This window comes from Pleurodeles waltl, chromosome 8 (assembly GCF_031143425.1).
Source record: "Pleurodeles waltl isolate 20211129_DDA chromosome 8, aPleWal1.hap1.20221129, whole genome shotgun sequence".
Lineage (NCBI taxonomy): Eukaryota > Metazoa > Chordata > Amphibia > Caudata > Salamandridae > Pleurodeles > Pleurodeles waltl.
In genome coordinates, this window is record NC_090447.1 from 1,293,016,386 (window position 1) to 1,293,034,795 (window position 18,410).

An 18,410-nucleotide genomic window follows, 5' to 3' on the forward strand; every position below is an offset into this window, starting at 1 on the left:
GGAGAGAGCTGCATCCCACTTGGCCCTGGAGGGCGAAACAACGGAGTCTGAAGCCACCAGTTTGACTGAGGGCGAGGGGAGCTCCACGGCAGGGACAGGAAGTGACAGCAGTGACAGCGACTCCTCCTCTGATGGGAGCTCCCTTGCGGTGGTGGGCCCCTCTGTGCCCCCTGCACCAACAGGTACAGCCGCCGCCCCCCTACCAGCACCGCTGCCCCAGCAGCCCCTCAGCGTGTGTCCCGGCGGGGACAGGAGCTGACACCAGCGACACGGACTCGTCCTCTGATGGGAGCTCCCTTGTGGTGGCGGCAACATCTGTGCCCCCCGCATCTACAGGTAAAGCCGCCACCCCCCCTACCAGCACCGCCCTCCCAGCAGCCCCTCAGCCTTCGCCCCGTGCCCGCTCACCCAGGAGGGTGGGCATCACCTTCGCCCCAGGCACCTCAGGCCCTGCCCCAGTTACCCCTGCTGCCCTCAGTGAGGAGGACATTGACCTCCTCAGGTCACTCACTGTTGGGCAGTATACCATTCTGAATGCCATCCAGGGTGTTGAGAGGCATTTGCAACAAACAAATGCATACCTGGAGGGCATTCATTCTGGCCAGGCAGCCCAACAGAGAGCATTTCAGGCTCTGGCCTCAGCACTGATCGCAGCCATTGTCCCTGTGTCCAGCCTCCCCCCTCCAACTTCCTCCACCCAGACCCAATCCCCTGTACCTCAGCCTATCCCAAGCACACCATCAGACCAGCATGCACACACCTCAACACACAAGGGTGGCTCAGGCAAACATAAGCACCACACATCCCACAAGAACTCACACCAGCATCATACCCATGCAGACATACCAACATCCACTGCCTCCACTGTGTCCCCCTCCTCCACGTCTCCCTCCTCCCTCCCTCCCTGTCTCATCTCCACTCACACCTGCATGCACTACATCTTCAGCCACTAGCTCCATCACCAGCACGCCCATCACCACACACCACTCACGTGCACTCACCACCCCCACTACCATTCACACATCCCCTGTGTCCTCTCCCAATGTGTCAGTGAGCCCTCCTCTCAAAGTACACAAACGTAGGCACACACCCACCCAACAGCCATCCACCTCACAACAGCCTCCAGCCCATGCACCTTCACCCAAATTCAGCAAACGTACACCTCCTACAACCACTACATCTTCCTCCACCCTCTCCATCTACCCATCCCAGTGTGTCTAAAAAAAAAATCCTGGCTAATATTGACCTCTTCCTACACCTTCCCCCCTCTGTCCGTCCCCTAGGGCCAGGCTTTCCAGGTCCCACCCCAGCATCTCAGCCACCACATCCCTAGGCACAGTGGTGGCAGCAACTGCGGGCTATTGGAGTGCTCCAACCATCAGGGCTGCCAGTGTGCCACAGAGCGAGGGCAAGGACATTCCACCACCTGCCAAGCTAAAAAAGTTGCCCACATCCCAGAGGGAGAAGCATAAAACACCTGCCACCAAGGGATCGGGCAAAACGAAAGGGTATAGTGGCAAGGCAGCTGCGCCACCATCAAAGGTGGCGAAGGGCCAGAAACTGAAGGGCAGGTCAGGAGAGGGCATGGTGGCTCCGACTGAGGGACCAGTGTCACACCTTCTTTCCACGTCGACGCCAACCTGTACGGCGGAGAAGACCGCCACCTGCACTGCCACCAGCACCGCTGCCACAGAGCCCGCCGCCAGCACCGCCGCCACAGACCCCGCCACCAGCACCGCCGCCACAGACCCCCCAACCAGCACTGCCGCCACAGAGCCTGCCGCCAGCACGGCTGTCACAGAGCCCGCCGCCAGCACCATTGTCACAGAGCCCGCCGCCAGCACCGCTGCCACAGAGACCGCCACAAGCACTGCTGCCACAGAGCCCGCAACCAGCACCGCCACCACAGAGCCCGCCGTCAGCACCGCCACCACAGAGCCTGCCGCCAGCACCGTCGCAACTGACACCGCCGCAAGCACGGCCAGCGGCCCCGCGACATCCTGAGCCAGTGGCACCACCGCAGACATGGCTGCCATCCCCAGTGGTCAGTCGTCCAAGGCTGGTGGTGAGCTCCAGGAGCCTGGGCAGCTTCCGTGAAGCATCACTTTCAGTGGAGAAAGGCATCCACTACCTCAGTCCTTGGCAGGATTAAGCACTCTGGGCACAAAGCCCCCTCCAGAACCAGTGGAGAATGACATCCACTACCTCAGTCCTTGGCAGGATGAAGCACTCTGGGAACCAAGCCCCCTCCAGAACCAGTGGAGAGGTACATACACTACCTCAATCCTTGGCAGGATGAAGCCCCTCCAGAACCAGTGGAGAATGACATCCACTACCTCAGTCCTTGGCAGGATGAAGCACTCTGGGCACCAAGCCCCCTCCAGAACCAGTGGAGAATGACATCCACTACCTCAGTCCTTGGCAGGATGAAGCACTCTGGGCACCAAGCCCTCTCCATAACCAATGGAGACTGTTATCCACTTGAGAGACTGTGGCTTTGCACTCCCCGGGAAAAAGCAGTGGGCAGCCCACCCACTGGAAGGACTTGAGAGACTGTGGCTTTGCACTCCCCAGGATAAAGCAGTGGGCAACCCACCCACTTGAGAGACTTGAGAGACTGTGGCTTTGCACTTTCCCAGGATAAAGCAGTGGGCAACGCACCCACTGGAAGGACTTGAGAGACTGTGGCTTTGCACTCCCCAGAATACATCAATGGGCATGGAGCCCCCTCGTACAGCAGTGGCGTTGTGCGTTCATCAGGCTGAGGTGCCCCACCCCCTCCCCCTGAGATGCCTGTATATTTTTGGTCTGATGCCCCAGCAGTGTTCTCTCCGTTTCCAGTCAGGTATCTAGTGTGAGCCTCGCCCATACTATTTGGGCCCAGTGGTCCACGGACAATGATTGGTGCACTATCCGGACTTGTGTAGTTGGTGTACATAATTGTATATAATGGATTTGGAGTTTTGACTACTGGATTTTTATTGATTACAATCGTTCAAATCATTTCCTTTTGTCCTTGCGTTATTCAAGGGAGGGTGGGGGTATATATGTAATGTTGCAGCATGTATTTGTGTGTAGGGTGTTGTGGGTGAGGGTGGGGGTCAGGGTGTTGCTTGTTGCATGTGTGTGTCACTCTCTTTTCCCTTTCCCCTCCCCTGTGTTGTAGGTGCAGTACTCACCGTGGTCGTCGCCGCCGTCGTTGGAGCTCATGATAGAGGAGCAGGAAGACCATCACCAGCAGGATCTGCAGGTCTGGCTCCATGGCGTCCTGGTTCCTCGTGTGGTGTGGAGATGTGATTGTTTTCCCTTCTGTGTTCTGTTTCTGCCGTGTTTTTATTTGTGTTGGTTCCGCCCCGGAAAAGGTGGCGGATTGCCGTGTTGTGATAGGGTGGGTGGTACATTGTCTTCCGCCTGTCTGTTGTCAGGTACCGCCGCGCTGTTTGTTTGTACCGTGTAGTGATGAAGTACACCAACACTAGACTTCAATAAATGAACATAGTTTATTTATGAGCTCTTCCAAGCTCGGTGCTCTCTCTCCCGATCAGCAAGCCAACTGCCGGGAAAGCGAACACCGCTCGATGTTCTAGAAGTTTGGCTCGAGGCTGAACAACCAAGCAGCCGCAAAGTTGTTATAATGTTCTGGTTCAATCCTCTCAAGTCCACACAGAGTCTCGAATTTCCATCTTTTTTTTTTTTTTAAATAAATACGGGCAACAACCACTCTGAGGCCTCCACAGGTTCGATGACACCACTGTCAAGCATTTCTTTGAGAAGTTCCTTAACTCCCCCCCTTACTGACACTGGCACTTTTCTGACTTTGTGCTGAACAGGAACCACAACTGGTTTCAGTTTAATTTCATACATATAGCCTCTTAACTCCCCCATTTCATCTCTAAACACCTCCTTGGCACCTTCCAGGATATCAGCTACTGAAACATCATCAATAACAGCAACCTGACTGGAAGCACATGGATTGATGACAATGTACAGATCATATTGATGTTGCCAACCCAAAATTGGTGGTCCAGATTCTGCCACATAGACATTACCTACTACCTTCCTCCCCTTAAACCCTATTTCAGTGCGCATGTATCCAATTATATCAATTTGTTCACCCTGATAACCCCCAGGATTGATGTCTTTTGGCAATAATCTGGTTAATGGCCACTTCTGGAGGAACAGATCCTAAGGAATGATGGTATATAGTGAGCCAGAATCTATCATCAAATCTACAGACACATTCTTTACAATAGGTTCAGCTTTAGGCCTCTGCGTCCTTTTCACTCGTACTGCAGCATTATCAGACCAAGACACACATAGTACCCTCTCTAACTTGTCACCCATGAACATGCTACCACCTGCATCTGCGACAGTGGCCACTTTCCCTTTAACGTGTTCCTCTCTCTACACATTCTTGCAAAATGCCCTTTGCGTCCACACCTCCAACACTCTTTCCCTTGTGCAAAACAATTTTTGAGTTCAGAAGTTTGAAATTTACTACCACACTTGACACATACCATGCTATTAGTTATGCTAAGATTGAGGGAAGTGTTGACAAATTTATCACGCAGCGATTTATTCAAAACAGCAAAATCACCCTCAATCAGTGATACCTCCCCAACTTCCTTAACCCCTCTCCTTTCCATCTGCTTCATATACAGCTCCGACTCCTCAACAACCTTTGTGATTTCTATGACATCTTTCAATTTCGGATCTTTCGCTGCCCACAACCTTTCCTGAATCTTCTTACTCCTACACCGTACTATGAATTGGTCTCTAATTAATTCCTCAGTCATCGCTCCAAACCTACATTTAACAGAAAGCTCTCTTAAACAAGCAACAAATTAATCAATAGACTCGCCCTCTCTCTGAGGTTGCGTGTAAAACTTATACCTTTGCATGACCACATTTTCCACTCTAGCGAACCTCACTTACAATCTCTGCCTAGCCTCCAAAAAAACATTGTCAATTGACTGCCCAGCCTGATCAACCGCCTTTGGCAAGTACTTGAAGACATGTTGACCCTCATTACCTAAGGAACTAAGTAAAATGGCTTTCTTCCTGTTGGAGGAGAACCCCAAACCATCTAAAGCTTCCAGGTAATTATCAAAAATATCTATCCACTCCTCCCACGGTATTGGTGGATTCCCCGGTTGAGCCGAAAACAGAGGTGGCAAATGTATTGCAGAGGTTGTGATCTCCATAGTCTCGATCATACAAGGAACAGCAAACCCAAAAACAAGAAATAAATAAAATGTACGAAGTGTTCACTAGAATAATAAATACACAAAATGCCAAAGTAGTCAATATTTCTAGAAGACAGGTGCGTCCATCACCGTCAAAATGGAGAAGAAACTGTGTAATGTCATTGGCAACGACCATAGAGAGATCCAGGTGTGCCCATCACCTCAGGAGGCACCTTCATTAGAATCCTGTAGATTCGTTAACCATCAACGCAGCTGGCGTGCGCTGAACTCGTCTGTGTTTCCCATTGAGAGTTTTCCAACGCTTGAAAATGGCCGCGGTAGATGTTCATATAATATTACTCGAGTACTATTATTCCGAATGGGAACTCTCCCAACTCTCCAAAATGGCCGGCGAAAGCGTGAATAACGTAGGCTTGACATTGACACAACAACGCCCACACCAAAGCGTTGCTAGGGGAACCGGACCCAAAAGGCAACGGCGCAGATCACTGTACTCAAGACGCGGTACCCAAGGCGAAGTACGCCTATAACATGTAACGATCAAGTCGTGACAGGCGATAAAGTTTAAACAAGCGCATTGCAGTTAATGTTCCTTAAATGCCGCAACAGACTTCTCTTACTGTGGGTCCCATGCATCCGCGTTGGAAGAGGTGAGTTGCTTGCGGATCCTCGTCGCCAAAAAATTTAGTGATGAAGTATTCCAACAGTAGACTTCAATAAATGAACGTAGTTTATTTATGAGGTCTTCCAAGCATGGTGCTCTCTCTCCCGATCAGCAAGCCAACTGCCGGGAAAGTGAACACCGCTCGATGTTCTAGAAGTTTGCCTCGAGGCTGAACAACCAAGCAGCCGCGAGCCATATCACAACATACCGTTGTGGCGGTCGGAGTGTTAAAGTGGCTGTCTATGTTGGCGGTTTCCGCTGTGGCCGTAATCCCATTTTTTTTTCTGCCGGCCTGTTGGCGGTATTACCGCCGCTTTAACACCGACCGCCAGGGTTGTAATGAGGGCCATAATGTGAGAAATTGGATTGTTGATTGACTGGGGTGTGAGCCTGGGTCAAGCAACAGTCACAATTCCTTGCAGGGTGAACGACAAAAAGTCACTAAATTAACCTGTCCTCAACCGTGGGTAGCTTGGCACAAAAACATCAGGCTTAACTTAGAGGCAATGTTTACAGTATTTATACAGTACACAAACAATAGTAAAGTGAAAACACAACACAAGAAAAGTACCAAGCCAATCTATAAAAACAATGTACATTTTAATAAATTATTTGACACCAAACCAACAAAAATCCAATCAGTAGAACCGGAGTAATTAATTTGTAACGTGTTCTGACAACTGCTAAGGTAGCAGGATAGTACTGTTATGTGATGTTGGTCTAATAATTATGTTGTGTACAATACAGTGTATTTTCATATAATCTGGTGTTGTGTTTCCTTTGTGGTGGGGATATTGCGTCACATGTATGTGTGTGTTGTGCAAACGCTTTACGCATTGCCTCCGGGTTAAGCCTGACTGCTCGTGCCAAGCTACCAAGGGGGTGAGCAGGGGTTATCTTGGACGTGTAACTCCCTTGCCCTGACTAGAGTGGGTAAGTTCTGCCTGGCTGAGGTGCATACCCTAGCCAACCAGAAACCCCATTTCTAACATTGGTTAATCAAAAAAGAGCCTCAAAGATAAAAACACCAACAACAGACATCTGGTCACTTTAACACCACAACCAGGGGTCCAGGTATGTAGGGAGACCTCTTGAGGGTTCAGGACTCACTCTGGATGGGTCCAGATATTATTTGAAGATGGTGGTAGCCTGGTATGTCCATGTGACTCTGAACAGGACTCCAACAAACCAGCCACTGGAGTCACTAAGGGTAGTCCTGGATTCAGGTGAAGAAGCAGGGCTTAACAACAGGGTTTGCCTCTAAGGGTTTAAGGCAAACCCCTGGCAGCATCACATTCCTTTCAGGTACAGCAGTAGTCTCACAGAGTGCACAGCATGTCACAGCAAAAGGCAGTCCTCTGAGAGTCCTTCCACAGATCCAGTAGTAAACTGATGAGTGGGCCTAAAGGTCCTATTTGTATACATGGGTGCCCTTCTCATAGAAGGTGGGAGAAGATTCTGAAATGTTCTTTGAAGTTCCTGGCTTCCCTGCCCTGGCTTCAAGCTGGCTACATTGACAATACAAGAGAATTCCAAGTTTCTAAAAGTGTCATTCTCAAAACTGTAATGAAACATCCAACTATAAAGAAGGGTTTTTCATTACAATTTCAATATGAAACATGATAAACCTACCTCCTATCATTCAGGAATTACAGCGTATTAAATACAATAAGAAACCACCACTTCTGTCCTATGGAAGGGGTAGGCCTTGCAGTAGTGAAAAACAAATTTGGGAGTTTTTCACTACCAGGACATGTAAAACAAAATTACATGGCCAAGCTTTAAATTACACAGCTCCCTGCCCTACCTTAACTGTGGCTTATATGTAATACAAGGGGATTCTAAGGCTTGGCAAGGGGGTTTAAGTTCCAAGTCGACAGGGCAATGTGACTCTGTATTTAGGCCTTAGATGGCAGGCCTGGGACAAGATTTAGAGGGCTACTTAGGTGGGTGGCACAACAAGTGCTGCAGGCTCATTGGTGCCATTTAATTTGTAGGCCCTGGGTGAGTGGAATACCGCTCTACAAAGGACTTATAAGCAAATTAAATATGCCAATTGGGCAAAAGTCAATGTAACTGTGCAAAGAGACCTAAAGCCAACAAACTCAGCAAAAGGTGGAGGGTAAAAGGCAAAAGGTTTGGAGGTGACCATGCAGAGAAGGCCCTTTCCAACACATACCCAATGTTAAATACTGTAGGAAGTGGCTTGGACACCATGACAAATAATGCAGGAATGGATTTTACCTTGATACAGATGAACTTAAGTCCAACAAAAACAGTACTAATGGGTTTTTGAATGTGAACTCACTGCCAAAATTTAGAAAGAGTGATTTTAAGTGTGGACTCAATGACAAAACCCATAGTAATGAAACGCACATTGTGAACTCTGTGACTATCGCCAAAGGATGGGGTTCTACACTGTTTAGCACTGAGAGCATTGTTTTCCCACCATCCAGGAGATCAGGAAGTAACATCACTGGATATCCCATCATCCACCTGAACAAGAAGTGACATCAGTGAATTTCCCATCATCCATCTGGACAGGAAGCAACATATATTGTTTTTCTCACTAAGACCACTTTTAAAAGAAGACGCCAAGCAACAGGTTTTCATTTCCCATCACTCATCAGAACAGGAAATTATATCATGGTACCCTGGACTAGTCCCGCCTCACATGACCTTCTTAATTTAATGACAGCTCCAACATGGATGCACAGTGGATGTGCACAAAAGGTGCACTGCTGGCAAAAGATAAGCATGTCTGAGCCTGTCCATGCCTGGACCTCGCCCAGTGCCACGAACCATGGTCTCATCTCCCCCAGCGATACTCTGCAGCATGCCTTAGGTTGATGCACCTTGGATGTCATTCCCCCAGTTGCTGCTGCACTGCACATCATGCCACAGTAGGAGATTATACCTGAACCCACTGCCAGTTCTCCAGCAGTCACCCATGCACACCCCCACCTAAATACTAACAAAGCCTTCAACACACCCTCCAAACACACATACCACACAAGCACAAACAATGCCTACATTCCCACTATACATGACACGCCATAGTAGTCCTGCACCACAACTCCCACTTGCATGAATGCTTCTCAACACACGATCACTCAGCAAACACACAACCAAAATATGGGACCTTCTGAGCAGCTACACATCCGACATCATCAACACAGCAACCTGGCTTAACCCCTCATTGGCAGCCAATACCACTACAGCAATCCCACCTGGCTACAAGATTGCTCAACATGCGTGCCATCACAAGTCATGAGGAAGACTCACTATCATCTACAAGGAATCCATTAAATGATCAACATCCACAGAGAATGCCATCTCATTCCTGGAAGACCTGCACTTCAAGCTGCAAATCTCCGAAAATGTCACCCTGAACAGAACCCTCGCCTACTGACTACCCGGACCCCAAGTCACCTTTATTAACCTCATCACTGACTTTGTCAAGCCACTCACCATCGACTCCAGAGCCTACATTCTCCTCAGTGACCTCAACTTTCCCCCGAAAGTCTAAAATGACACCTGCTCCACAGCACTCCTCGAAAGCTTGAGCTACATCAGACTCACCCAACAGAACCAACACACACTGGATGCGATCTTCACCAAAAGCAGCAGCATCAAATACAACTGCACCATAGAGCTCACATGGACTGACCACTCCATCCTCCACTTCCAAATCAACACACCTGAAGTCAACACCCCTACTAGGTTCAGCACTCCAAACTGCAACTGGAGCAAAAACAAAGAAGCAGACTGGCTCAGCAACCTCAGCACTGATCAGCCTAGCTACACAGACAACTTTGACAAGGACATCAACAACTTTAACAACTGGATCAGGAGTTGCCCGGACTCCCTCACACCCATCAAATGCAAAAAGCATAGTAGATCAAACTAGAAGGCCAGCCGGTACACAGAAGACATCACAGACACCAAATAACACTGTAAACAGCTAGAAAGGAAATGGAGAGCCAGTCATAATACCACCGAAAAAACTACCTACAAGGCTGCACTCAGAAGCTATCACCAACAAATTAGAGACACCAAGAAAAAAGAACTAGTGGATCGCATCAAAGGAAACAACTGAAGAAGATCTTCTCAATCAAGGAATTCACCTCACCCTCAGTCACTGTCAACAACATTGCTGCCTTCCAACAACTTTCTGACAACCTAGCCAACTTCTTCCACAGCAAAATCGCAAACATCCACAGCAAATTGGGCCACAATCCAATCACAGAGAACTCATTGCTAACCTTCCCACCACCAACCGAGATGGCCACCTGACCGAATGGACAACCCTCAATAGAAACAACACACAACAATCAAGTGGACCATCCATTTAGGGGGCCCAACCGACCCATGCCCCTACCACATATACAACATGAGAATGACACCAATCAGCACCACTCTAACCAACATCATCAACACCTCCATCACGTCTGCCGCTTTCCCAGATGAATGGAAACATGTAGAAATCGAGGCTGTCCTCACGAAGCCCACAGCTGACCCTAATGAACTGAGCAAAAGCCGACCCATCTCCCTCCTTCCCTATCCATCCAAAGTGATTGAGAAGGCTATTTCCCAGCAACTCACAACCCACCTTGAACTTCACCATCTTCTAGACAACATGCCATAAAGAGTCAGAAAGAAGCACAGCACTGAAACAGCACTCAGCCGTGGTCACTGATGACATTTGAAATATCATGGACCAGTGAGAAGTAGTGGCCGTCATCCTGCTTGACCTCTCCATGGCCTTTGACACTGTATTCCACAACAGTCTCATAACAAAATTCCACAAGACTGGCATATAGGAATCTGTTCTCAAATGACACCCAACTCAGACTCTCCCTGATGGACTAGACCAACACCACCAGAACCAACTTCACCAACTGCATGACCAAGGTAGCTGACTGGATGTAAACCAACTGCCTGAAGCTCAGCTCCGACAAGATGGAAGTATTGGTCTTTGGCATCAAGACCTTCTTAGATGACAAGCTCAACAAGATGGCTCAAAGCAACACAGTGTGCACCTCCTCCTTCTACATCCTAAGTGTGCTGTGAAACATCTTCAAATGGTTACCTCAGAACACCAATTGGACGGTAACACAAGCACTCATCACCAGCAGGCTGGACTACAGCAACACTCTCTATTTTGGAATCTTCAAACAACTCCTACACAGACTCCATACCATCCAGAATACAGCTGCAAGACTCCTACTCAACCTCACACATGTACACACCACATTTCAAGAAGCTTCACTGACTCTCTATTCACAAGCGCAAATCTTTTCACTCACACATACAAAGCCCTACACAACACAGGACCAGAATACCTGAACAGCTGCATACACTTTCACCAACTCACCAGCCACCTATTCTCTGCCTCACTTTCACTCGAGCACATCCCTGCATCTGCAAAAACAAAACTGGATGTTGCTCATTCTCCTACATTGCACATGGAACAACCTTTCTCAACACATCAGAGCCTTCTCATCAGTTATTGAGTTCTGCAAGAAGATGAAGACCTAGCTCTTCATATAAAAACCTTGAGACCATATACATACACACCTTGCACTAGCGCCTGGATGCCTTCTTGGGTTAATAGTGTGCTATAGAAATCAACATAACAGAACATGAGACCTTCTTCCAGGGGTCTGAAGTTCAGCAGGCTCTAAAGAAGTGTGATGTACATGTGGCACATATGTGATCATATAATTAGCCTTAAATTGAATGTAAAATAAAGTGGCAGGACTGGCTGGACATTGATTTATCAAGTGTTATTGTGATGTTTATGGATTGCTCCATCTCACTGCACTTAGAGTCAGATGAGAAAGACGTGCACATGAAACTCAGATTGGGTCCAATAGCAAAGTGACCCAAAGACACCTGATGCAGAAAATGTCAACAGTCATAATTGGACCCCAGTAACCCCTAATTATTCTCCTTATATACGTGTATCCAACATGATGTGGGTCTGGAAGCTACAGAATGGTTCCTGAACAAGCAACCTGTGAACAGGTGGCAGCAAACGAGGATGTTATTGGAAATGATTTCAATGATTCATGAAAATAATTTTTTTATCTTTGAGCATGATTGGTACAGACAAAAACAAGGGGCGGCCATGGGCTCCAGATTCTCCCCCTCATATGCAGGACTCTTTATGGGCCGATACGAGGAGAGGTGGGTCTGGGGTCCAAGTGCTGCCCATTGGCAGACTTTTATCCTCTATTGGGGACGTTTCATCGATGATTGTATAATGTTATGGACAGGGGGTGTCAATCAACTATTGGATTTTGTTGAACATTTAAATTCTAATGATATGAATGTGAAGTTTACGTGCAAGTACAGCGCGACATGTATAGAGTTTTTGGATGTAGAACTGTACATAGAAAAGGGGCGTATAGAGAGTAAATTATTTAGAAAATCTACTGCCTGCAATGCAGTACTACATGCGGCAAGTGCGCATCCCAAACATCAAATTGATTCAATTCCATACGGAGAGATGGTTAGGGCACGGAGGAATTGTAGTAATGACAAGGAATTTGAGAAATGTATCGAACAAATGGGTAATCGTTTTAGATGTAGAGGCTACAGCGATAACATAATCACCAAGGCGCAAAATAGAATAAAACATGTTCCGAGGCACACAACTTTGTTATCAAGAAATAAAGATGCACAGGTGCACAAGGGAGAGAAAGTGAGACTAGTTACAGATTTTACTGGCAGTACAGGGATTCTGAAAAAGTATATTACCAAACATTGGCATATTTTACTTCGAGATGAGATAGTGAACGAGTTTCTGACTGATAAACCCATATTCACTTTTCGTAGGGGGAGGTCACTGAAACAGATTCTCAGCCCAAGCTTTCCCAAAACTGTTCTTAAAACCAATTGGCTGCGAACACAGAGAATAGGATTTTACAAGTGTGGAGATTGTGGACTCTGCAAGTGGACCTGCCATGGGCAGAAAGAATTTTCTAATGTATTGGGTGAAACATTTTCCATTAGGTCCAGTATGAATTGCAACACTTCCTTTGTGGTATACGTTTTGGTCTGCAAATGCAAGAGGTATTATGTCGGTAGTACTATCCGACCCCTAAAAGTAAGAATTGGAGAACATGCCAGAGCTTTAGCCCAGCAGGATATGAGATACCCTGTGGTAGCACACATGATTAACTGTGTAGCTCAGAATGAAAGAATTGGTTTTACTTTTTTTGGCTGTGAACAGGTACTAAAAGACCAGAGAGGTGGGAATAGGGAATTAATGTTGCGAAGAAGAGAAGCAATGTGGATAATGCGGTTAAGGGCAGTAGAAGATGGATTTAACTCAGATAGAGAATTGGAATACTTTCTGTGATCACATTGAAAGAGAGTGGATGGTCTTCTCAAAAGTAGTATAGTCAAGTTTGACTTAAATTGTGATGTGATTTACGAAGGTTATAGCTCAATGTGATGATGTCTACTGAGTGATATGTCATAAACAAACTATGAATTGTTAACTATTTTGACGAATAATATGATGGAATGTAATATAAGCATGATGTATGCACTATTTTTATATGATTTGGTGGAATATGTGTGAAGGGATAGTAAGGATCAGTCCTAAACACTTTTTCTTTCCTTTTTCTCTTTCTTCTTTTTTATTATCATATTCACCCATATTTACTCTATTAGGACACTTTATACTTTTCACATTTTAGTTGTACACTAATTATTTTATATTTTTATTTATTAATTCTTATTATACTCTTATATCTAATTAATAATTGTTTGTTGTCACATTTCAAGTGAATGGGTGTGGATTTACTAAAGTATCTATCTTCTATTAATATTTGGTGGAAAATATATATTTATTAGGGGTGGTAAATAGGTTACTGTGTTAATAGAGACTTATTCATGATTTTCCAAGTTTAATAAGAGGGAGGTATTACCCTCTACTATCATAAAATAATGGCTGAATTGTTCACATTTCCTCTTGAGTGGTGTTAAAATGGGCAGTAGTTAAGTTGTTTAGTCCTTTTTTTATGTCTAGCGAAATAGTAGGTGAATAGTCCTTTCTTTGTTTAAATATAGGCTGAGCCTTTTTAATTGGAAGAGGGAGAACGCCATATACGGCGGTTATCTGTGTAGAGGGTAACAACTGAGGTGGAGCAGAAGTGGGTTGTGATGGGCGTTTCTGGCTTCTGAGGAACGATTTAAACGGTGAGAAAACACAGAATTGGTTCCCTTAACAGGATACGGTCCCTTCGATCTATGGATCGGAGGGACTCTAATGCAGGTACAAATAGTCAAGGAGTTATTAGCACATCGTTATACAATACTAGCATGATAAAAGAGGCGCGCTTAGATCGCGTTTTTTAATATAGCACAGATATTGGTTGGAGAGTGGTGAATTTAATTATTTACTGCTGAGTTAATACACCAATATAAATTAGACAATGTTGGGCAAACGGAAAGAGGGTATAAACTAACTAGAGTATAAATAATCGAGGAGTTATTAGAACTTCGTTATATAATACTAGCACAATAAAAGAGGCGCGCTTAGATCGCGTTTTTTAATATAGCACAGTTATTGGTTGGAGAGTGGTGAATTTAATTATTTTCTGCTGAGTAGATACATCAATTTTAATTAGATAATGATTGGCAAATGGAAAGAAGGTATAAACAAATTATATAAATAAATCTCTCTCATTACAGGCTAATAAAACTTTCTGGTGGTCTTTATCTTGACCGAGTGAAAGAGAGGCTGTAGATCTATTGTGACAACGGAAGTGTCAGTAAAGTGAAACTTTTTCCTATGTAGTTTATACTTTGGAATATTTTGAGGTAACATACGACCGGGTTCCACCTCCCGGGTTATTTTTGACTATCGAGGGTGCACTGGTCTGTTTATTTGTTATGTGACAACAAATGGGTTATAACCGGATTGAGTTTTCTATCTATAAGGACACATGCAGTGCTGGTACTATGCTCCTTGCTCTCTATACTTTTTGACAATGTGATTTTGTAGTGCATGTTGAGGACAGTCACATATTGGGTGCTTGTATGGATTAGGATTAGTATTCTTGTATAGTAATTTTGGTCTGTGTTACTAATTCAGTCACAAGTTTCTGCATGGATAAGGGTCTCACGTTGTCACCACTGTCCTACTTATCCATTTAATGATTTTATTATCATCATACTGAATATACTCAATGTCTTTTTCGATGACTCTTGGGTTCCAGAACCATTTAAATAAGAAAAGCGACTGTATTCCAGCCCTGAGGAAGTCAAGTGACGAAACACGTGTTGGCTGAAAGGTCGTTGTAAAGAACTTGGATAACTCTGTGTTACTATGGATCTTCACTTGAACTATAGGAGATGATAAAGATTATGAGAACAATTGTGGTCAAACTAAATGGATTGTGGATTATGTTGGAACAACTCAAATTCATATAATTAATCCGGAAGGAGATGGACTGATGTAATTGGACTTATGGCATTATGTTACTGATGTAGAAGGGGTGATTAGTCTGTGGGAATGAGTATTAAATTAGATCTTTGAAACATTAAGATCACAAGACTTTTTGATTTGTCAAATGTACAATGGTTTAATCATTATTTCAAGAAAGTGGGTGTTCATGCACAATTAACGGTAATATATTTGGTAACAAAACAGGAGTCTTCACATTAGGAAGTTTACTTGATGTCAACGGGTGCCACAGTATGTGCATAAGTAGTCTGACTGTTCTTACAGTCAGTATTTGGGGTTAGGGTGTATTCCCCATAGTAGTGCACCGTTGTAAACAGATACGCTAGTATTTAATTTACTTTTGAACTTACTCTAGAGCTATTTCCTTGGTGCACCGTTTTTCCCTTTAATACACCTCTTAAATCCCTAATTATTCTGAGCCATCTCAAACAAATTCTCACATTTCCTTTGAACTGCAATGGTAGTGCATTGGCGTTGCCTACTGGACTAGAATAAACCAGCCCTTTTATTATACATCTCCTCCAGAACTCCTCTAGAGCTCTCTGCTGTCTTAATGGAAGCTCCAACAGCTGCATTACTGTTCACAAATATAAAATCTACAATAGCATGCCATGAGGCTTGTGTCAGCAGCAAGGCCAGTACAATGCAACACACTGTGGACTCTGTACTCCTAAAATGGCTACTGCATCCACATGCCATGATGCAGAGGTGTATGGGGTGGTATAATTAATAGTGCATTTTGAAGTAAACACACAAATTTGTTTATTGAGTGAGTCCCATTAATTTAACTGAATACTCTGCTAATTGATGTTGGGGAGTTGCCTTGATGTGCGAGATGAACCTGTGGGGGAACCATCCCATTTGGGGTATCTAAATTTTGAGGGACAGCTTTGATCCCACAAACCATGGTAATAGAGGATGATTGTGCAATAAAGAGCAGCTCCCCTTGTTAAGAGAACCCTTTAGTTGAGTTTCTGGGGGAATTCCCAATGCTGGCAAGCAGAGCTGTTTGTGAATGATTTAGAATGTAAGGATGAATAGGGAGGAATGATTTTATGGATTGTGTGTTTGTTTTGAGATGGTTGTGTTGTAATGCTATTCAGGAAGCGAGTGAAAACCTGGTTGTTTCCACAGTAAGGATGCTGGTCTCGGTCGTTCCCTCCTCATTTATGTCCTCGAGCGCTTCGATGCTAAGGCCGGAACGCGCTATATAAATATCCATATACATACATACATACATAATGCAATAAATTGAGTTGTAAAAATGAACTGTTATGATGTATGTGATTTGGTTGGCTATGTATTGTTAATTCTGTAATGTTGATTCTGATGAGTTGATCACTGTTGTGCTGATATTATTTTTATTTGTGAATTTTGGTTTTATGGAAAATTGTTTGTTATTGTTGGTTTGGTTATCAGATTAGTCGAAATCCAAAATCTTGAAATATTGGGATTTTACTTGCCTATGTAGTGCGAGGTGCTGCATATACACAGATATGGGTTTCTGAGCTTGCAAGTTTTCCTTTCCTGGTTGTATACTTTATTAGATTGGTGTGATTTATTCCTAAGTGCAAAGGAGTGAGTACATTAATCAAGGTGGTTTGCAACAGAATGTGTCCTGCCTAGTGTAACTTGTTTTTTTTAACAGTAAAATGAAGGGTGCTATTTTTTTGTTATTCTAGGTTACTAGTAATAGAGAGATTGTATTTGCTTTAACTTGTCGGATTTCTTTAATTAGTTTGAGGAGACAAGGGTTTATTTAGTGAAGATTGACTTAGAAAGGTTTTGCTACTGTTTTCCTCATTCACAGGGAAGCCATGCTGTGATTGGTTAGTCAGCCAGGGAGCTGTGGTGGAACAGGTGAGACATCACTACAAAGCCATGCTGCAAGTACATGATTGCTTGCAGTGCTGCATTGTGAGAGATTGACAGATGACAGACCAGCGGCATGGTTGTTTGTTGTTCATAAAGTTGTTATTACGTGATTTTTTAGATCACTTTGAATTATAATATTGGAGCTGTATTTGAAAAGCCTAAGACTTCTGCTGGACCTAGTGAGGGTTCGTAAATTGCCTTCAGTGGGAACGCCTGCATACAAAATTGTGACAGACATCGGATTCTACATGTGTACCTTGATTTCTACATGGCATGACTATACGCTTCTGATGAAACTTTGCAACTTCCTTTAGAGGGTTCCTTTAACATAAGAAAACTAAATGTCCTAAGTCAGACAATTAACTGAATTAGAGAAAGCTGTTGCCGAGGCCTACATGGTTTGTGGCATTGAATAAATGGGATCGGATGGCCATATAGAAACAAACGAAGAAAATAACAAAACAAGGCTCTTTTAGAGAGTTAGAGAGCGCATTGGATAGACAGGAGATGATCATCTGGGTGGAGGATAAAATGGAGGGTGTGAAAGGTTTTCCTGCAATAATTAAAGACATGTAGGATAAAAAGATCAAGGAGGGAAAGAACAGAGTCAGGATACTGATAATGATGATAATTTCATTACTGATATTTTGAAATCCTGACCGCCTCCATATAAAGATAGAATAAAGGGACAGGGAACTGATCCTGATTTAATAAAGTAATCGGATGTGAGTGTAGCAGGAAATGGTGCAGCAATTCAGATGCAGACTGAGACAAGATCAGGAATGGTTTTGGAATTTCTTTTGTAAAGTATATGGAGGGAATTTAGTGCATGTACCTTTGCCAAGAGCTGATTACTATGCCTTTACTACAAATTTTCTAAAGCTGAGAGAAAAGCAAGAATGATGGTACAATGAGGATCATACGTTGAACATGATTACACTAATGCTGTGGACTGATTTTAATTTGTTATTTGATTTTGTGATTCCTAGTGTTTTGTGGTCTGAATGTAAGGCTGTTGTTACTTTGCTGACTGAGGCACCAGATACAGTTGCTCCAAATAATGCTCCTTCCAATGAGGTAGCAAACAAATACAGACAAGTGATTGAAAATTTGAAAAAGAAGGTGCCTGAGAATGATGTTAATTGGGTGAACATTTTGAGAACTTCACAGGAACCAAAAG